At 42.2% G+C, this 22,915-nt stretch overlaps 1 long non-coding RNA gene across 1 annotated transcript in view; it reads left to right on the top strand.

Annotated features, from left to right (window-relative positions):
- LOC144141353 (uncharacterized) overlaps positions 1-22,915 on the top strand; it is a 74,571-nt gene that overhangs the window by 26,276 nt on the left and 25,380 nt on the right. Inside the window, exons 4-5 of the long non-coding RNA XR_013316543.1 lie at positions 14,325-14,414; positions 17,768-17,848. This is a non-coding gene — a long non-coding RNA (uncharacterized LOC144141353). The remainder of the gene's footprint in view (positions 1-14,324; positions 14,415-17,767; positions 17,849-22,915) is intronic.

Raw genomic sequence — 22,915 nt, 5'->3', positions numbered from 1 at the left:
CTCAAAATTTTACGGTTCGTTTCAAAGTTGATATCAAAATAGAACCCCCCAAGAGTTGTAAAAATTCTCAGGTTGTTATTGTTTGGACGTGATTTTTTCTAGCGTTGCAACTGTTGTGCAGCACTCAAGGTATTGCGGTCGAAGAAATTGCGTTGGATAAACTACCAGCTGGTAATTTTTAGCATTAGCGCCAAAAAGTAGCTTTTTGTATAAGTCCACGAACCTCGGGTCTTATTGTTTTACTGTAATAGAAAACTAAAAACTTCGGAGCACGAAGACAACCTACGATGTAAACTAAAGATAAACATATGTTGAGATGCCTGACTTTGTAAAAAAATTATTCGAAATCAGAGTATACAAAAAGTAGGCACTTTTAAGTTGTATTTATGGTCAGTTTTAGGGAAGTTTAGGCGAGAAAAAAGGACACCAAGAAAACTGAACAACAACAATTTTAATAGATGAAATTTACACGCAAGCTTTCTCGCAGAACTATGCCTCTATCTGGTGTTGCCATTGAAAGATTGACTTCCTCTCTTCGAGAGAAATAATATTTGAGCGGAACAAATATTTTGAACAACATGACAACGCCGTGCTTAACAGCATGAGTTTTAAGATTGGATCTTCAAAGATTATTTTCCTAATGGTAAAATAAAACCAAACCTTACTTTGAAGGTCACTACTAAGAAAAACCAAATTATGTTTTAAAAAGAGAGACAATCACAAATTGTAGTACCCCCTAGAATTCTACTGTCACGTTTATTCTCGAAAGTCTGTATTACTATATAAATATTTGTGGAGCACGCGAAAGAGCAAAGAACTCACCTCTGTACGATTTGTGCAATACGTCAACAAATAGGTGTATTAGGTAGGTTTAGTGAAGAGGCAAAAAAGATCAGGAAACATAATAACAAAAACACTCGTCATTGCGCTAGTCATATATATATATAAATAATATTTATAAATATATATATATATATATATATATATATATATAAGAGAAGAAAAACTTCGAACAAGGTAAAAGCACAATTGTGGCCTACGTTTCAGCAAAGAGAACTTGCTTTCCTCAGAAAGAATATATATATATATATATATATATATATATATATATATATATATATATATATATATATATATATATATATATATATATATATATTTATATATATATATATATATATATACATATATATATATATATATATATATATATATATATTTATATATATATACACATATATATATACACATAAATATATATATATATATAGCCACCGAATCTTAAGAGCCACCGAAACTATACAGCGCAATCGAAGTACTCGTAATCTTTCTATACAAAAGAGTGTCCGGTGAGGGGACACAATATCTTCACAAGTGATTTTCACCTGTCTGGATGGTGTGTTCGCAAGGCGTAAGTGTAGCAAAAGAGGAGTGCGAATCTAGAACGAATATCTTAGCCACCAAAGCTTTGAATTTTACATTGCCTTATAAAGTAAAAGCAGCCCTAAATTGCAGCGCATTCTTTGCCAATTTGCACACAAAGAATGGCTGCAGGGTAAAATAAACACGTAAAATTCCCAGCTATTCTTCAAACACTACCATAAAATACGTGACTTTTAAGAAAGTCATGAATTCTTATAAACAATAAGTGATTACGTCAATGTTGGAAAGTCGTTACTGCTATTACCACTCATAAAAATAACCTGCAGAATGAACACGTGGTAATGGGCCTTTGGTTGAAAATCTGATGTAATGCACAGCAAACCTAATGGGTTAATCAAAAAGTTGCTTGTTGACCGATACGAGTTTCCAGTAAGCAGGTATGAGGCGGAAATTTGGGGTATCACTAGAGAGCTTGAAAGGAAACACGACGTTGCTCAATGGGCTGGGGAAAGAAGAATGCTAGGGGTCGTTCGGTGGGTTAAAAGAATCTGCTGTACTTAGTGGGCAAAACCATATGAAAGAAAATATAGGGTTTACTTAGGCGAAGCAAATGGACATCGGTGTGGCATATCGTGCCGATGAGGGCCACTGCATTAACGAAGTGGTTCACAATAGACCGTAAGCACAACAGAATTTGGGCAAGGAATCTTTGAAGGAATTTATTTATTTATTCATAATACCCCTAAAGGCCCTCGTGAGAGGGTATTACATAGGGGGGGGGTTACATGAGCAAAAGTACAAACAGTGACGGCCAAAATCGAAAAAACAGGATAAAAACCTAAAATAAATACAGACTAAGGTTGAGGTATTTGTTATAACAAGTAATTGGAAAGACAGCCAAAAGAGAAAAATGCATAGGCAACAAATCGTTCGAATATAGACACGTACACAGTGAACTACCTTTGAAAATGCAAGAAAAAATATTCAATGCACCTAATGATAAAAAGAAAGCAAATAAAGCAAACACTCAAAAACGAATAAAAAATATACACTCACTCATCACACCGCAAATAAGCTGAATCGAGATGAATATTAGTACACATTTGCTCTGCACAATCCGGAAAAGGGAAAAAAACAAGTAAAAGAGAAAAAGTTAAATGGAGTCAGTATTTTTAATTATTTCTTGAAATTTCGTGGGGTCTTTTTCTGAGGCAATGTGAGATAGTAGATAAATCCAATCGATTATTGTACGTGGAATGAATGACCGGGAAAAAGCAGAGGACACACAGGTAAAGCGTTTAACTTTGTAGGGGTGATCGTGGCGTGGAAAAATAATGGCAGGTGCCTCGAAGAAATCTCTCTGAAGTGACACGTGGTGATAAAGTTTATGGAAAAGTGATAGGCGTGTAATTTTGTGTTGATGGAATAGTTCCGGTAGCTCTGCTCGGCGTTTTAGTGCTGTGACGCTGAAATGACGTGAATAACCTTAACATATGAAGCGAGCGGCACGATTTTGAAGTGATTCAATGTCGTTTATGATGTAAGCATGTTCGGGTTCCCAAATGGCTGATGCATATTTCAATGGTGAACGTATTAGTGTATAGTGTAATAAAGGCAAATTTGCGTATGTTAGGAGGAGCCTGTTTAAGGTTACGCTTGAGAAATCCAAAAGAGCGGTTAGCAGCCTCCAGGGGGGGTTTTATATGGTAGTGCCATGACAGGTAAGGTTGCAGATGAATTCTAAGATATTTATTAGTGGAGACGATGTCAACAGTAGTATTATTCAACACATAGGAGGTAGGAATCCGGGGTACGTGTTTACTAAAAGACATTGACTTTGTTATAGAGCAATTTATGGTCATTAGCCATGATGAGCACCATGCAATAATCGCGTTTAGATCAGTTTGCAAAGCTTTCCAGTCATTGTCAGAGAAAAGTATTCGGTAAATCACACAGTCGTCAGCAAAAATTCTAATTCGGGATGAGACACAGGATGGCAAGTCATGATGTAGATCAGAAACAGTAGTGGACCTAGTACGCTACCCTGTGGGACTCCAGAAGTTACTGGTTTGAAGGAAGCGTTACAATAGTTAGCGGGCGTGAACTGTGTTCTAGAAGAAAGGAAATCTTTTACCGATGACAAATCGTTAGCGTTTAAAAAAGAAAAGCTAGGGTTTAGAAAGCTTTAGAAAAGTCGAGGAAAATAGCATAAATCTGGGATCCACCGTCAAGAGCTGAATGTATGTCAGGAATGAAGTCGGCCAGCTTTGTGTCACATGAGTATCCTCGGCGAAAACCATGGTGATAGTTATGTATAATGTTATGATCTTCCAGGTAGTTAATACTTGGGTGTGTAATATGTGTTCAAGAAGGTTACAAATGGTACTGGTTAACGAGATGCACGATAGTTTAAAGGCGATGAGCGTTCACCAGACTTGAAAATGGAAATTACTTTTGCGATTCGGAAGTCATCTCGGATGCAACCTAACGATAACGATTGGAAAAAAAGGGCAGACAGTATGCGACAAATGCTAGCCGGTATATTCATAAGTATCTTATTATTAAAGCCGGCATGATCAGAAGCAGTAGAAAATTTTAGTTTATTTTGTAAGGTGAATATACCCTTTTCACTGATTATTATTTCTTGCATGCTGATATCAGGAATGAGGTTAACTTTCGGGCATGACGGGATGTCTTCCCACGAGAATACTGATATAAATGCGGCGTTTAAAACCTGTCCGCACTAAGACATGGGAATGACGTCGTTATTACTGGCGGTAAGGACGATATCAGGATGGTCAACAGGCTTAATGACACGCAAAATTTTGCGAGGGTTATTTACTAGCATTGAGGATAAGTCATGTTTTAAGAAATGACGTCGAGTTGATGTGAGCAGTGACTGGAATTACTTATCACATGTTTTATAGCGTAACCAGGATACTGAAAGGGGGTCTGTTTTATTGGGGTGGCGGTAGTCTTTTCTTTTTGTTATTGAGTTATCGAAGGTGTTGGTTATACCACGGAGCGGTGTTTACAGTTTTGATGGTGATGAGGGGAATGAACCTGCTGATTTAATTGGTAAGTGCATTTCTAAACATGAGCCAATTGCCATCAACGGACCGGGATAAATACCGTTCTAAAAATTGAGTTGATAATTACAGGAGTTGATTAGTAATGCTATCGTAATCAGCTATATTATATCACCTTATTTTCCTATTGTGCTTGTTAGGGGAAATCCGGACGCTTCTAGTAAGGACGTCGTGGTAAGAAAGCCCGTCAAGATGAGTAATTTGAGAAAATATACCAGGGTTGTTCGAAATTACTAGGTCTGGAATATTTGCTAATGTGGCCGAAAACCGTGTAGGATGAGTAATTAGCTGAACCAGAGAAAAGTCGAGAGAAGGCTGGACGAAATAATGAACTTCACATTGACCATCTCTAACGGATAGAGTTCACCAGCAAATGCTCGAAAAAATAAATCGTCAAAAATTATTAAGAGAGAATTAGGAAAACGAGAACACAGTTGCGTCGGGACACGAGTAAATTCACTGGGAAAGTCCGTATTTGCCTCTGAGGGGTGGTAAAAAACGCCTATAAGTAGGACACGGCCGCTACACTTCAGGGAATTCCACAGACATTCCAAAAATGAACTACGAAAATACCTGGGCAATGATTTTCTCGTAATATGTGCAACAGAAGATAGTAAACGTGTCCTGTTGAAATGCAGTTCCCAAAGAATTTTGTTTTTGTTAAGAGAATTATTACCCCTTCTCACATTCCGGAAACTCATAGAGAAGGTTTTCAGATATTTTATTTATCCCATATAGGCCAGAGAAAACGGCCATAAAACAAGTGCGAAAACTTCCCAAAAGTGGCAGTGAGCAGACGAGAGCTAGATGGGCAGATAAGATCAACACTTTTGTGCTGATAAATTGGTCGCAGTTTGCACAGCATTGGTATAGTTGTAGAATATTGAGAGAGGCTAATGCCCTGAAGTGCGCGTAGACATGTGGCTGATGATGACGTACACGACAGGCTAATAAAACTCAGTGCTAAACAACGTCTAAAAAATACCAAATTAACAAAAAGCACACGGGAAATTGCCCGCAAACTTTTGTGGGCAATCAGGCGTTGTCCGCAGGGTGGCGTCGGTGCTGGTGAAGAAGCGGGGTGTCACTTTGCAGGGTTATGACGACGGCGTCGCACACGTCGGAGCGTTGACGATGAAGAGGCACCGTTGTCCTCGTTGACAATGGCCTGCCCGGCACCCGCTCGCGAACCGTCGCCCCGCAGCAGTGGACTGGAGGAAACAGGCTACAGCCGGTCTACGACGGCCAGCCGCAATCATATTATCGAAGAACGGAGCACGCGTACGTTGGGCGCCTGCACGAGTCAGTCACGCCTCGGCCCCAGAATGCCAAGGGGCCTGGTAGACGCTTCTTGAGCTCGGGTCCCGAAACCCGGACGAGCTTCGATTCTTCAACCTGAAGTGGTGCTCATCCAACCTGCTCAGTCCCCTGCTCCCGCTGTTCCCCCCTGTTGTCGCCGGGCCTCCCTTGTGCTTCGGTTGTGGCTGCGTCTTATTAGTCCGCGTCCTCCCCTCTTGTGACTTAACGCTTCTTTTCCTTCGGCAAGGCTAGAGGATGGCGGTCCCGTAATGGTTACGTTCCTGCGCTTGTGCCATTGTAGTCGCAAAAGGAGCACGTCACCTCACAAATACATATTGTTTTTGGTTGAACACTAACCTTTACAACTATGTGCTTTTAGGGTTACCCTATATACTTTGGTAACCACACTTTGAGTAATGTGTGGTAGCACCGGCGGCGGTTACTTTGCCTACCCCTAATTCTCAAATTGGAAGTTACGTTGGCCAATATGTGCCCTGCGAGAAATATTTTTACTGCCTCTACCAGCCAAACCTTCTGCCGCGACCGTCGGCATCAACAGAAAACTCCCGCGAACAAATAAAAGAAACTACCAGCTCCACCAGGAATCGAACTTCGACCCGAGTTGGTTAAAAGAGCGACATCCGTCGTCTGAATGCTTAGGCTACGCCCACACTAGTAAACAGAGAGGCAGACGGCGCCATTCAACGAGCCTAGCGGTGGGTCTACTATCTGGTCGCATTCAATTTACGCGTGGGAAGTGAAAAGCGCTTAAATTCTGATAACGGTGTTGACGTGGTTTGGACGAGCGGTGAACGCAGCTGTGTCTCGAAAAGCCGAGGGTGCTCTTTGTCATCGACACATGAATGAAGAAGGAGGCCATGAGAAAGCCATAGCCGTGCGTGCCACCATCCCCATGACCTTTCGACAGACGCTCTTCCCCGTTTTCTTGCTACCTTCACTGCGGCGTTCCGTCGCCTAAGGTGTAACTCTTTGGGGAGACACATGTGATTTCAAGTGACATCACATGGGTAATCCTTGTGGGTGTCAGTTACAGCTTCTTAGTCAAACCACCTTCACATCTCGTATGGGGGGCAATTTTTTGGGTGTTGGGCCACAAACAACCCAGCTATATTCACGTGCATGAGCGACTCCACTTTTGCAGTTGTTACGATGATTTTTATCGCGAACCCATCAATAAGCCCGACATAGAAGCGTTTTATTGCCAATAATGACATATACCATTAGGGCGCAATTACGCTAACTTTACACAATAGAAATAACCCAGATGAGGCGTAACAAGGCGATGTAAACGTAGCTAATAAAATACGACATTATTTGCACAACACAATGTTAATATATGTATTAAACACAGCCTGCCGGAATACTAAATTTTTTGCCACAAAGATGCTTATACATCACTGCGAATGTCGTCAAAAGACGGCAGTATTCTGCCATCACTCCCGTGTTCATGTATATGTAGTGTCACCGCTACTCTCAATCTCTTGCAACCACTGTCGGTCCTCTTATACTAAACCCGCTAGATGTTTGCTTTACTAAGTTCAATTTTCCGCGTTCCCAATTTGTGGGATATAAAATGGAGCAAATGTTTATCGGGTTTCGGATGCAGCCACGAGGAACAAGGCTCACCCGCGAGTTCTTTTTGTAGTTCTTGCAAAAACATATCCCGCGTGTGTTTTGTAAAATTGTGTAAATTTTGTAAAGTTCCGTAAAAATTAGGAATCTTTGTATTTTTTTTATTTATAAGCACAGTGAAAATACCATATTTTTATTGATAGAGAGCTCAAATAGGCCGGAAAGTTTTTGTTCTGAATAATCATGACAAGTGTAAAGTGTTATGCAAGATATAGAGAGGCATTTTTTGCTTAAGGCTGGTGTTAAAGACGACTTTCATTTCCGCTCAAAAAGAGGAAGAGAGATTTGCAAATAGACAAAGAGAAAAAAATAAAATATGCGTTTAAGTAGCGTAAGAAAGCCAAGTTTCTTTAAAGGCTAACGTAAGAAACTATCACCAGGAAACGAGAGCATCTATGCAATCAGGCTAAACCATTGAAGGAAATGAGTTTTGCAAAGAGGACTGACGGTTACTTAAAGTCCAAGGACGCATGCTGGAGTATTCGAAATGTTTTAATAAGATATCTCCTAAGCCACCTGTAACTGCCCCAATGCACTTACTGAAGTTTACCGTGTTGAGGTCGTAAACAGAACTTTCAAAACGCCTGCATCACACCTCCGGCTACACTGTTTCAAAAAAAGGCGATGACATATAATATTTCCTCCAGCTAATGCAGTTTTAAATTTCATTCTTAACTTCAGACTAATGGTGTTAAAGTTGTGTCTTTTCCTACCAAAACAACTAGTCAGGGTTTTAGAGAAAGTAAAAAAACGAGCCTTGTTAACAGTTTTTACGCCAGCACAATGAAGAGTTTTGAGCCATAAAACGAGTCAGCTTTTTGTCACTAAATGGCGTTTTATATTTGACACATGATATTTTTAATACCTTTGTCAATATTTGCTGCATTTTGCTGTTGCTTTAAATCTGCATTGACTTTAGCGAAGTACAATGGACACTTTTGTTGCCGCTTTGTGGATCAGACTTTAATTTTACAGACTATGCAGAGTTCTACCTGTGTGTGTATTGTAATGAAACTTTAATTAAATGGACCTTAAAAAGCGTACCTAAAAATAATTGATCAAAAAAAGGAATATTTATAACAATAAAGTGTGCTGCAAGTAAAAAAATCTACCTGGGCACATGGTACTGCAAATATAAATGAAAGGAATAAATAACAAGCCAGCAATAAAGGGGCGTATTGAAACATTTGACACACACTGCCAGTAGACTTTTATTTTGAGGTTATTACCGGCCCAATTTACAAGTGTCAGTAATAAATCAATTATTTTGTTACGGTAAATAACGAATACCGAAAAAACGCACTATAAAAACAATATTTGAGGTATTCTCTAGCATGCTTGTTTCTTTGTTGGATAGCTTGATCCGTTTCTGTTTCCATGGTGCGAGAACGCCGAAATAAAGCAACAAACTACGTCCCTGTGCACGAATTGCCCACAAATGACCGCTTCCATTACTGCGTTGGTAATGGAGCCGGTGACTGCGGCAATTGACATGACCATAATTTCAAAATTAGGCAGAAAAAATGCAACCGCCCACTGCTCGTAATGCCCTGAGCTCACTAGTCGCGCTATGACCCCGAAGAAGATGCGGGTTTCTTACCGCCGTGACTAAAACAACACATCAGCCAAGCAGCGTACCGACCACCAGTTGCGCTTCATGAATGGCTACCTCAAAGAATGCAACTTCAAGGATTCAAGGATTTATTGAACATTTTTCGGTACATACACATTGCACATAGTTATTAGTACAGAAGGAGGTCCCAAAGGAGGTACATTAGTACAGAAGGAGGTCCCAAATTTGGTCATGAGAAGGGCTTTAGCCAACTCACTGCATTGTTTGTAAAAATTTGCTGCCTGTAAACAACTTCCGCTTTAGAACTAAAGTGAAGTACCTAGCAGTCATACCCGCACCATCCGCTACAAATTCTTCAAAGCGTGCACTACAAAACATCCAATGATACTTGGGCAGGTCACCCGCGCTCGAGACGGTCAAACAAAATTGCTCCTAATCCCGACGTACATCAATCGCAACCACAGACGCCCACAGCTGCCTTAACTACCACAGACAGAAAAGGCCTCCGTTGGGACACTCCTGCCTTGCCAGGTCATCGTGGTACATTTCAGCCGAACAATAATTTGTAATGGCCCACTGGGCTCGATTTTTGCACCACGAGAAAAAGGTGGATTTCTGTAGCCACAGACTGTATGACGTGCTGAGTCGGTTGGGTCACTTTTCCTAGGGGTACTGTATTATTATTCGCTAAATGTTTCATCCACAACATTGTGTGGTAAGGAGGAGCCCCGAAGTCGTAATTGCTGACCGCGGTCAGGAATTGCTGACCGCTTAATTTCTGACCGGTTAGTCCAGTTTCAATTGGGAGCTTATGCAAGGCTTTCTGCACCATACCATAGGAGGCCGTCAGAAGCAATGGTGTATCACGTCAAACAAACAAACTAGTCCAACACCTGAAGAAGACGATCCTCCTCTATGCCATGTTCAGGTATAGTACTTAAGTCCACGAAATTTGGCTGATGACTTCAGTCGAGCTTGACTTTGAAAGACAGCCAAAGACGATGTTGAAACCAATTAAATACACACAGAAGGCTACGACCTCAACACGAATATCCAAGGATGCCGACAACGTGTGAAGAAGTCTCGCCAACTTGCTTGAGTTCCACGAATAAGCAGCTGGTGCATTAAGGGCACTGCAAACTCCTACTACGAAACACCGAATATCACATGGTGTGTTAAGCTCCCTGTGTAATGGTGGGTGAGTTCAGACGGCAATTCGATGACTTGGACCAAGTTAGAATATTTTGCAACTGTATTTTGGACCTTACAGAAATCAACGATGTCTTCACAAACGTAAGCACGAGGTTTACCGACGGTGACCTCTGCACATTATTATAAGGCACACCGCCGGAATATACCTACATGGTTGGTGTCAAGAGTTACTACACCTGATTACTGACTTTAGATTGTTTGGAACACCCTTTTATTCTACCATCGCGTCTATGCATTCTAAGAGAAAGTATTACACCTAAGACATGCATTTTCTTTGCTCGCATTCCTGTTTTATTCCAAATGTCTGGCTGCACTGGAGCCGTTTCTCAGTTTTTCTACACCAACAGTGTCTTTTTGAGAGCTGGCGTTGTTAGGCATGTTTTTTTTGGGTGGCAGCCGTCAGCTATCAGGCGTGATCATCGGGAGTCAATAGAACTGTGTAATTTGTTGTAACTCAAAACTACTACAGACGCCGCGATATACATGGGCTCGCCGGAATCGGGAATGCAAATCAGAAGCAATGAGATTGTAGATAGGGAAGAAAGGGTAATACGGCAGAGGCAAAAGAAAGTATACAACTTGATCGGACACTTCCCCTCGCACCGAAGTTTGTTCTACACGCACTGAGTAGTGGCTGCAACTAACGCAACCACCAAAGCGCCTCTCAAAACAACGCCGGTGGCAAAGCGTATACAGAACGATCACGCCTCCAACATTTTTCCACCTTGCGTAGGAAGAGAAAAAAGTTATATTGCCAGGTTTCACAGCATTCAGAAATGAACTAAAATATGGAGCGATAAAAACAAACTTCGCTATGGGGCATTTATTTATAAGAATTTTTGATAACGCAATTTTGGTCCTCGTGTCAAGACCGTTAGCTCTATTCGTGAACTGACGATTGTTGCATTGCAGTAAATTTAAATAACTTAAAAACGTAGGCAGCTTGTGATCGCCCAATAAAGCCACGTAAGAATCATCAGCATAAAAGTACGGCGATGCGGCTGAGTCGATTTGAAAATTAGCAAAATTGGAGCGATGATTGAAAATTACCCGGCATTGTAAAACACCTGTAAAGGGAAAGTGCAAGAATAACAGAAAAATAAAACCGCTCGTGCAAGCACTAAATATGAGTAAGGTATGAAACAACCGGCAATATCAGAACGCTCTTTCCCTCTCTGATGAAGGCCAAATGTTTACCACATTCAGAGCAACTTATACGGCAGCCCTTAACTCCCTATTTTCAGACTCACCCCAAATGTGTTCAATTGTGTTTCGTAATACCTTTGAATAAACCATATACGCCACTACTTAACCACGAAAAGAGCGTCTTGGAAGAACGAAACCTATATTGGTCCTCGTACACAATTTGGCAAGATTCCAGACAGACAAACTATGGATGTTACAATGAATATCTCTTCGATCCAGCGACTTTTTGTAACATTCATGCGCTACAAAAGCACATAGCTCAAAGCCCATTAGATGAAAGGCGACAAACAAGGATGAAATTTCTTTGAGAAATTTCAAAAACTACGAAAACAACAGCTTACGGCGACGTAGGGGCGCTCGAAAGTACGAAGGCAACAATTGTCGCGCTGGAATACCAAGGCAATGTTTTATTGCATTACCGTAAAAATACATACCCACGGAAATTATTGCTGTTTCTGATTTTCTAGTGGAATGATTGAATAGATGCTTCAAAATTATTCCACATGCCTAATAGGCCGTGAGCCTCTTGGGTGCCAGAGACTAGCTAAGCGCATGAGAATAATTCTCCAAGAAACATTATAAAAGTACGCATTACATTACCACACGGACACAAGAGTCAGAAAGGGCACAACGTAGCCGACGAAGATCCTATCGAACTTGGGTACCGTACTCCCTGTTCACCACGACTATCACGCTCCCCTCTCCGAAAAATATTAAACGTTTCCTCAACCTACGCCTAGGAAGGCTATCCTTCCCAGTGCCACAAGGGGATCTCATCGCCTAAATATTGTAGAATCAGCTCAGAATACATTCCGACTCATATGTTTACCAATGTAGATGGGTGAGGGTATTTGGTACAAATTGTCCGACATTAACCTAAAATTGCGCTAAATACCGCCAAACGTCCGCTCTCTTATGCCAAACATTGTTATTTCCAAGAATAGGCTCAGGGGTGAACAACCCAAACATAAAATAGTTAATTTTTTCTACACACGATAGGCTGCCCTGACCAGCTGGTCACCAGAACATCAGCGTGAGCTGATGCTGTGCTTCCGGATATCTGGTTCCAGCCACCGGTCCTAATACCTGCTTATCTGCTTTTCTCAAACGGTCAAACAACCTAAATCAGCGTACACACTGCTCTTACAATCTCCCCCTCTCTCCTTTTTTTGTCTGTTAAAAAACCTAAATGTTCAGTCAGGCAACCACGACGAAATCTTTAAACTTTGCGACTGTTGTTTTTCTCGTGAACTGACCGAAACACCACAGCCACAACTAGTCAGGCTCATCTCTTATGCCACGGAAGCGCTGATGTCATCTGAGTTTCTCGCGGTGATAAGCCCACTGCGGCTACCCGAGCTATCACCACTGAACTTCTGTACTTCAGAACCAGAAATGGTAAATGAAACGCCGCCGTTCAAAAACGATCCTTCCACTTCGGAGTAACGCTAGAGCGACATACCTCTTAAAGTATAGAAGGAAATGTGAGCTGAAACTTTTTTTCGTATGCCGCAAAGCCCACGCCATTTGATTCGGAGAGTCTTTCGTCCTGGCGCAAAAATCTTCATTGATCACCAACGTTGTCGGTGATTTTCACAGACTCAAAGAACTGTGCAGAAACACAGACGCAACCAGGACAAACACCGCATTCGCATCATTGGCGCTCGTTGGTCAACACTCACCGACTGCGTCTTGACGTTATATAATTGTTTATGTTGCATGCAGGGTATCATTGTTTGAAGTAAACTTGGTTAGTGAAGAAAAATATACATTGCTTTGAGGCTGCAAAAGCAGTTAAAATAAGCGTAATCAATCCGTTGCACCAAATAACCTAGCGGAGCGATGACGTTACCTTGCACTAAATTGAGAAACTTCAATTTGGTGTATTTCCAGAAATACTGGAACCTCGCAGGCCACCCCTGGCTTAGCCTCGCGCTTGCTTTGCTAGCCTTGGAATGGCTCCGCCCAGCCTCAGCAGCGCCCCTAAACACGTGACGTCACTTTGCTAACCATTATACACAGTCTTGTGTTAAGAGGCGTCGTCCAGGTTTGTGCGTGTGCTTGCGCCAGGTGACGAGCTCACAGAAAAATACCACGGAATAATACTGGGTACACTGGAGCGTATGCGTTGTGAAGAGCTCTTGCGATGGCCAGCTGGGCATTCCTGAACGATTAACACAGCGTTTGTGGCGTGAACTTTGACGCGCTGTTCTTCTAGAAAGTTCACTTACGTTCCCACCTAAACGGGGCAGGCACGTCAAGCCCCGCTAAATACCCCGACTTTGCGATGCTGGTTACCGCAGGGTATATCGCGTGCTTACGCGGTGAACTGCGGAAGTGATGTGAATTTATGCAGACAGAACGATCCGGGCCTGCATGGCGAACTTTAGGCGAGAAGATTAAAATCTGTGTTAGGTGCATGTCCCAGGTCTCGCACGATGGGAGAGCGCCACCACACCTACTCTTTCACAAGGTTTGCACCACTAGTGCAAGCTGTTCCAATGTTTACCTACGTAAAAAGCAATTCATCCAATGACAATCAGAAAAACTAATTGGCCAATGCATAGGTGTTTGCGCCTTTTTAGGTATGCAATACAAGGCTGCTCGCTTCACTTTTTTTTCAAGAAAAAGTAGGATGTCGCCATTCAACGTAATTAATAAAACAGTACTTTACAATGCCAGCCATTTTAGTCATAACAGCGGAAGTTTAACGGTTTTGCTGATTTATTAGAAAAATATGAATAATAATTACAACGACTGGCATTATTCAAACAAACACGAAGAAAAAGATAGCAGACGAAAATAGTTTCTGTGTATTTAATTGCGTAGACACGTGTTGGGCGTGAATAAAAGGTCATTGTAATTGTATCCTTGTAGTTATGGTAAAAAACCTTGATTTCCCCAAATAGGAGGAGGACTTTCCAATCAAGCAGAAACCCTGGCTTACCAGAATGAAAATAGCACATGTGGTGTATTTTACGTCACTTACACCAGCACAGGTAAATATCTTTCGTGATAATGTTGGTATTGGTGATTAAAGGAAAATAGTAGGTTAATGATATTGACATTAGGCAGGGCGGGTATTTACTAGCAGGAACTGGACGCGGTGCTTATAGGACCCTCATGACAGGGGGAGCATTTGCGTCTGTAATCCTAGACTTTGGATTGCCTATTTGTAATATGCATGCCAAACCATGCGGTAACCGTGACAATTCCACGGTTCACAGTGGAAGTCCGCAGTGTGTGGCACTGTTTACACCACGATAAAAATGGCCTAAATGCGAGCTGTGAGCACGTTTCTACTTCCTGCCCACGTGTGCTCACTTAGTCAGCCTTGAAAGAACGCAAGTCACAATACTGAAGCGAACGACGTTAAAAATGAGCCCTTGAGGTGCTACAGAAACTTCTTGCACAGGTCGCTTTTGGAGGGGAGATCCCCACCAAGACGATATCACTGTGGAATCTTTCGACCCCCAGGGACCAGACTCAAGCGTCACAGGGGGAGAGAGGTGACCATCCAGGCCTGCTTAACAAAGAATCAACGCGGGCGCTCAGCAAGCAGGAGATTTGACGATGATGCAAGCAATTGGAGATTAAGATAAGTTCACTACAGGAAATGGTTGGGCTCACGAGGCCTGTGGCGGACGACGGCGATGGGGCTGTGACCTTTTCAAGCAGATTCTACAATCACCATTGCCGTAATAGCCAGATTAGTGCCGACTTGCGTAGCACTGTCCGGAGCACGTCTGCGATGCCACAGTGTGATGCCGTTCATGGCGGCGAACTCTGTCGGAAGGCAACGCGTAGTAGCAACAGGTTTGGCTGCACAGCATTAACGGCAACCTTGAATCAAATTTAGAGAATTGCGGGTAGTACGATCGTAGAGAAACAACAACGGCTGCTGCTTTACGCGTCGCCGCGTTGTACCCGTAAGTTAGAAATGGCAGCAGCTGATATCCATCTTCTTTTCAAAATCGCAGAACATGATGAGCGTATGGGAAAGCGTTGAGTTTGTTCGGCCGGTCAATGCGTTTGTCTGAGGGTGATGGTCGTTGAGTAAAAAAAGCCGTCTGCACAGAGTCCGAAAAGCTGAGACAGGTGGGCAGCAGCCGCATGGTTTCACCCACTTTAGGGCATGCAACGAAATCAGTATATTTCAGGCGCAAGACCAGTGGCCTAACGAACAATTGGATCACAACGCTCATTGATAAACGACGGAGGGTGGTGGTCAGGGACCAAAATATATTGCGCCCGCAGATAATAGAACGAAACCTCTCCTTTGCAAAATAACGTCTGAACAATTGCTCCGTTTTAGCAAAACGTTGTTTTTTTTTAATTTCCTCAGAGTTTATGTTAAATAGGCGACAACATGTTTGACATGATTAGCCTGTTGCACGATTACCCCCGCACCCCCCCCCCCCCATACACAAGACCACTGGTGGCAGCGTGTATCTCAGTTGGCGTAGAACACTCAAAGTGACGGTGATTTTTGGTATCATTTCAGAAGAAATTTCAACTGAGGAAACACTGCTTTATATTCAGGCGTGTAGTAAAATGGGACGATGTCGGGTGAAAGCTGCCTACTTGACGAGTGCAATTTCGTACACCAATTTATAAAGCGGCGAAAGTCTGGGCACACAACAAAAATCTGAGGAGCCCTCACACTGATCGTGTTTGGTTGAAATCGGCCGCAGCTTTGATCTTCTCAGGATCAAGTTGGACACCATATTTCTCGCCAGATGAAAAAAAAAACAAGGCTTAGCGCTCACCAAAGTGTCACGTCTTAAGGAAGCATCTTGATCACTTAGCAAGTCACGGTGTTTCTACTAGCTTTTCTAGACGAGGTGGGGCACTGGACGCCTTTCGCTAACCAATGTTTTACTGTTGAGTAGCTCAGTGGCCAAACTCTGCCGCATCCAGTATCTTCAGTCTTGTTCTGTCCTCGCTTCACCAGAGTCTCTTGCGGCTGTCTCCGGAATATCGGTTTAGTCCATGAGTTGAGGCGCAATGTCGCAGAACTCTGATTCTGGAAAATCTTTGGCATGAAGTGTCTCTAGTCTGGCTGCGGAAATAAATTGTGCACATAGAAAAGAATGCAAAAAAGCAGACTTCAGCAGTAGGCTCCTGTGCTCTGATTTACAATAGCAGGGCTTCTCCTTTTAACCACGCGGGCGGGTTTAGAAGTGCCAAGAAAGTATTCTTTCTACGTTGATTGCGTTCATGAATTACTTTGCCTTTTTACTGCGCCCTAAAAAGGGTATTGGTGTATATAATATATTCAGCAAAGTGCCTCATGAGAGAAACCCCAAAGAAAATGAAGTGTCGCCTGCCGGTTTGTTAAGTGAGAGTGCTTATACCGCGTAAACAGACAGAAAACTACGTGGCTTCGTAATATCTTTAAGGCACCATAGATAGTAATAAAATAATATACACCACAATGCCAACGGTTTGTTAGTTCAGTAACCAGCCGCGGTGGCTCAGTGGCTAAGGCGTTGCGCTGCTGAGCACGAGGTCGCGGGTTCGATTCCCGGCCGCGGCGGCCGCTTTTCTGATGGAGGCGACAAGCAAAAACGCCCGTGTGCACGAGATTTCGGCGCACAATACAGATCCCCAGGTGGTCAAAATTAATCCGGAGCCCTCCACTACGGCGCGCCTCATCGCCTGCGTTGCGTCGGCGCGTTAAACCCCACAATCAATATTGCTAGTTCAGTATGTCTTTGAGGTGTTTGTTTTTTACCTTAGGACCCAATCGGTTAAGTCTACACGAATCAGTTTTTTTTATTTCTCGAAATGGTTTTCATTTCCAAATATGTGGATTAGGGCAACCGTTTCGAAAATTTGGTTGTCAAAAATACACGAAACACTGGCTTGTTATTTACACACTGGTACAATAGAACGCTGATACTTTTCTTGCGCAACGAATTCAATTTTGAGGTTCTCTGCTTTAGAATTTACACTGCAAAATAATGATATTGAGCTGCTATGTAACATGATTTGCTATTTCACACGCGACGTAGAAGTACCAGGTTTAGAATTTAATGCATTTTTGTTCGAAAAGTGAAACAATGCTGCAAGAGCATTTATCAGTGCTTTAGGGGGTAACTTTGTCTCCCCTTAAATATGTCATGCGTATTTGCCTTGCATCTTTACTAATGATATATTTCAATAGTATTGTTGGCGTATTAAAAATTAGAACTGGAATAAGGTACAACATTAAGCCACACAGGCAAGAGAACATTAGAGTTGGTTGGCGATTGTTCAGTACGCAAATTCTCCCATCCCTGTAACTTATTGCGTAATTTCGCTGAATCAAAAATTGCGATTGCTCACTGAGTTTGTTTTTTTTTTGAAGAAAATCTGAAGCAGCTACTCAAGAGCCGCTCACTGCTCAATACCTCACTCAGAAATCCTACAAAGGAGCTTCTTCACGGAGGTAAGAAATCTTTTCAATGGAGTAAATACATACATACATATATATATATAGATATATATTTATATATACATATATATATATATATAAATATATTTATATATAAATATATTTATATATATATATATATATATATATATATATATATATATATATATATATATATATATATATATATATATATATATATTTGGCTCGAGTTGAGAAAGTTCCTCATTAAAAGAAATAGGCTCACATATGTTCATACAGCACTTTGTGACCGAGAACTTGCGTCATATATTTCGCAGGGGTTACTGCTAGTTTGTTTTCAAAATTATACAAAAAAGTTGAGTTACCTGCATACATATTGAATTTTATGGATGTTTTTGTAGAGGTTGAACTAGTACTACTACTATAAAAGGTATTTTAACCACCAATGAAGCCCACAGAAGGAAGGGTGGGAAAACCAGTCGACGGTACCTTTCACTGTGAACCAACCTTCTTGGGTGCTCTTCCATGGTCAGCCACCATCCAGAAACAGGTTCCTATTGTCTCCCACGTCAGAGGCCTTGCCGCGTGTCAGCAGCTGGCCATTGCGCAATTGATGATCAAGCCAAAATAATTGTACCGAGGTGTCTCTAGCGTTTAAAAGAAATTATGCACTCCACCACTTTTCTCGTCAAAAATATTGGTTCGACAGAACATTACGATCGCATGAAGAAAATCACTCCATGGTCGCATGGAGAAATTATGCCTTTTTAAACAACTCAAATGAGCAGTTGTTTTGTATGTTATTCATGTACTGGCAGCACCGTACGTCAGAAGCTCATTGTTTCAGAATTGTTTCTTTCTGGAGGGTTTGAAATCAAACCACGAATGGACATTCCAATCTTTGGATGGGAAAGCTACATTACAAGGCTAAGCGGCAGTCATAAAGAAAATACCAAAACGCTGTTCCTGTAGACGAAGACCTGTTTTTACAAGTTGAGGTTCACGATAACGAGATGAAATCACTATCTACGAAGACTAAGGGACACTAGGAATGCCGTAAGCTCGTTTTCGACATTCGTTTAATCTCAAAGGTGTAACCTTGTGGGCCATCAAGACCAAAGCGAACGTTTTAATATCGTCGTTCTAGGCGTCACGGCAGACCACGAGAAAAAGAATAACATATTTAACTAAAAGTAGTCACGAAAACATTTATGCAGAATTAAGATTTAAGGGGGCATCTCTAGGTTAATTGGAAGTCTGGTAGGCAAACGAACTGAAATATGGCCGGTTGTTTTGAATTTCGTTGACTTCAAAGAATTGGTTACTATCCCCGTAATGCGAGATAGCTCAAGATTACTACTAAAATATAAATCCAGATGGGTTTCTTGGTTTAAGTCCTAAAAAGTAAAGGCTTTCTAAAACAGACAAAACCAAGAAAGCTGCTGAAAAAAGTGTAACTAGTTTGTCAAAAATTGCAAGTCGATCACGATACCTTCATCGGGAACGCAAACTCCAATCAGCATCAAAAATTGGAATTCATTCTACACTGCCCCAAAGACATCGGGCCACAAGAGGTGGTGTTGCAGGTAATAAACAAATATTGTAAAGCCGGAGTGCTCGTGCAATCAGTGGCCAATGAAAGTTTGGGCTCATAGCTTTTCTCTTGGAAAGTATTCAATGTTATCGGTGTGTAAAAACCACCTGATTCTGTTACCGATTTGCTTGTGAATGTGAATAATTTGTGACCTTTTTTAGTAAAAATACGCTCCACGTACTTTAAAGTTTTAACCTGTCCAGCTTTACTGGGACTGTTTGTGAACAGGATCAAATTCCTGTGACAGTGATAACACATTTAATATAATACTCACACAATCCTCTCAAAGAAGTTCTGCAGCCAAAAAGAGTTTTTTTAGATGGATTTTTAAATCGTACTACCTGTTCGTCACACGTGGTCTTTTCGATCACAACATTATTTCTATTTTTATTTTTCTGCATTGTACAACGTTAACAAGCCTTCCACTTCTCAAAAGTGTGGAAGACTTCACGGGCACTAATGACGCAACCGTTTTTGAGTGTTCTGGAAATATCTCAAGTAATTTCGCTGAACGTGATGTCAAGGTTCTTCGAAATAAATTTAGGTATAAATGTTTATTATTGCTGAGATGCTTCGTACCTAATTACATTTACTATACTGCCCAGTTTACAAATTGGGTACGTAATTTATAATAAACTCTAAACCTAAGCCAAGCACCTGGGAAAAAACGTGCAGCCTCTTCGCAGCTCAATGAGTTTCACATTGCTTTTTCTGATTCTCAGTGTTGTTCTAAGTATTTCTGCTGCAACACCACTTTATCCAACTTCGCAACCGGTGATTTTTAAAAATTCTGAGACATTAAAAGGCAGCGAAAAGAAAACGTCAGAGTGAGTTTGTACATTGGCTTGTAATTTACCCATGCTCGAGTGATCATGAGTCATGGTATTTGTATTTTCAAGCTGTATTTGCACAGTCACAGTTGGCAACAAGCAATTAACTATCTCTCTACTCTGTTGTCAATAGTGTGTTGCATAATAGTGTCTGAAGTATCTTGCTCACAATAAAGAATTGTGTGCCGATCCCCCTTTGAATGTGGTTGGAAAGCGACACTGTCGACGAAACCCAGCACGATTACCCATAGGTCCTCACTTGAATTTAAACACGGGTCAATGAAAACAGTGAATACTGAGACAAGTGATATATATTTTACCACACTCTTTGTTAACTTAAATAGGTATTCTTTGCTAATGGTAAATCATTGCATGATCCATGAATGGTCGTTGGTTGAGTGGCATTCGGGAAACGCATGAGTTTGAACTCTTTTTTTTTCAGTACAAGGAAGCAAAATCCCGGATTTAGGAACTCTCACTTCTCCATGTCTGCCCATGCCGACGGGGGCCACAAGATCGGCAGCCGAGACGGAGAAGAAGAGAGATTACATGCATTTGTGTGAACTTCCATTAATAATTTTAGCTCCTAGCGCATCCGAACTGCGAGCACGCGGTCGGTATTCGTGCCGTGAGAGGAGCACACAGCAGCTCGAGAGGTTGCTTGACGCTATCAGGAGGCATTTACACCACACGAGAAACCCTTAGTAATCTTCGTTACGGTATTGGCAACACCGCGGCCCCAAGTCCCCATACAGATGCTATAATCTACCGTTGGTAGATGTTTTATGGTAAATTACAGAAACCTCAAACGGTGGACGTCGGAGCCCAGGTAAAGCTCCGGCGGGTGGCTCCTTTTCTGTTTACCGGGCAGGGAGCTCCCGGACCTATTCATCTATAGAGGTAATGCTGACGAAGAACGTACCCTGGTCTCCTGCTTCTATACTATGGTATGTGGTATTTACAAACCTTCCGCCTCGCAATGATCGTTCCCTGAAAATTGGAAAGGGTCCAAGCAACTTTCAAACCGTGACCAACCATTCAGCTCTGAAGCAACGACAACTTCCTCGCTTACCCGTGATGCAATCAGTGGAGAAAGAAACCCCTGTACGTGAAAAATCAGTCTCCCTCGTTGCAAGTTCATCGAGGGTGTTGCAGGAAAGAACTACACGAAAAAAATGGCCCCAATCTACGCTGCGAGGGTGGTTCGAAAGCAAAGCTATAGGCGATACCCACAACAATTATTCATGCGATGTCTCTTAAATTCACACACGTGACTCTGCAAAAAGTGAAACCAGAAATTTGGCAGCCGTTACCTGGAATTCGCAGAGGGCACCGTGCCGAACTCAGCAGCAGTATCGGCGAAGGCCTCGATAGACCGACGGGTGACGCCGCCGCTGTAGCCGAGGCGGGGATTCGGAAGTGGGAGAACGAAGAGGAGCGTCTTTTGAAGAGTGAGACAGCGGAACCTAGCCGCCCTGATGTAGTAGCTTCGAGCTACACACCAGCAGAATACAAGTGCAGACAACGAAACTATTCGGCATCTGAGCTTAGGGCCTCCCATTTACACCGTATAAAGTAGCTATTTTAGTAACTTTGAGACTTGCGAGAGAGCCTACGGAACTTTTAATCGGAATTTATTAGAATCAGTGGCTCCCTTCGCATTTTGTAATACCTAATAAAGCACAACCGAATTGGCATTCACCAATTTTCACAACGGAGTACCATTTGTCGGAAGTATTGTGCAAAATGTAGCCTTTCTCACGGCCAAAGGTCTGTATCTGGTTGGTACATTTTGCTTTCCCTACCTGCAATCAAATCCTTGACGTAGCTATGCCCTGCGACCACTTAATGAAGCCGTAGAAAACTGGAACACATTCACAGAAACATCTTATCTACACCACAAATCCACAACCCATCTATACGGAGAGAAGGCAACCCAACTGGTCTAGGTGCACATTCTTCCCCCGCCGAAAAGTTCATTCCCCAGGTCTGTGGTGCCTCCTGCAAAACAAGGAGGCCCTGGTGGAACCAGGACTGGAGGCAGGTCCAAGAGGCCCAGACCTAGGCGTATCTTTTGCCCATACCCTACTTCAGATAACCTGATATTTTTCAAACGAGCAAAGGCTGGTGGTAATCGCGTGCGCAGTACATGGACAAACACACTCTGGACAAGAATAGGAAAACCTAAATATCAAGTCACACAGCCCACTCCTTATCCTGCATAACAAAAGACACAATGAATACCAGGCTAACAGAGGGCACGACACTTCCAACACGTGTCCAGTTCCGCACACTACAGAAACACTTTCCTGAAACACAAATCTGCCGCCGAAAACAAGCCCATATGTGATAACGACAGGTAGGCTACTTATATTTCGAAGTTTATGAACTCAGTTCATCTTCATGAACTTTGGGCTACTTTGGGCGGCTGTAAACCTTCAAATCGGGGCCCCGAAAACATAACATATACAAAGATGCAACACCTACACACCGACACTCCTCTGACATTCCTTCACTCTTACCACAAGAAATGTATGTCGCGGCACAATCCCAGGTTTTGGAAGGAGGCTATAGTGATTTCCTTTCTGAAGAAAGGGTAGGACCCATCCTCTCCCACTAGCTATCGCCTTGACAAGCTGCCTCTGCAAGCTCCTCCAGAATATAATTAACAGAAGG

The sequence above is a fragment of the Haemaphysalis longicornis genome, unplaced genomic scaffold (genome assembly GCF_048455015.1).
Source record: "Haemaphysalis longicornis isolate Haplotype H1 unplaced genomic scaffold, Haemaphysalis longicornis Haplotype H1 scaffold_6, whole genome shotgun sequence".
NCBI lineage: Eukaryota > Metazoa > Arthropoda > Arachnida > Ixodida > Ixodidae > Haemaphysalis > Haemaphysalis longicornis.
This window is presented reverse-complemented; position numbering and strand designations above follow the sequence as displayed.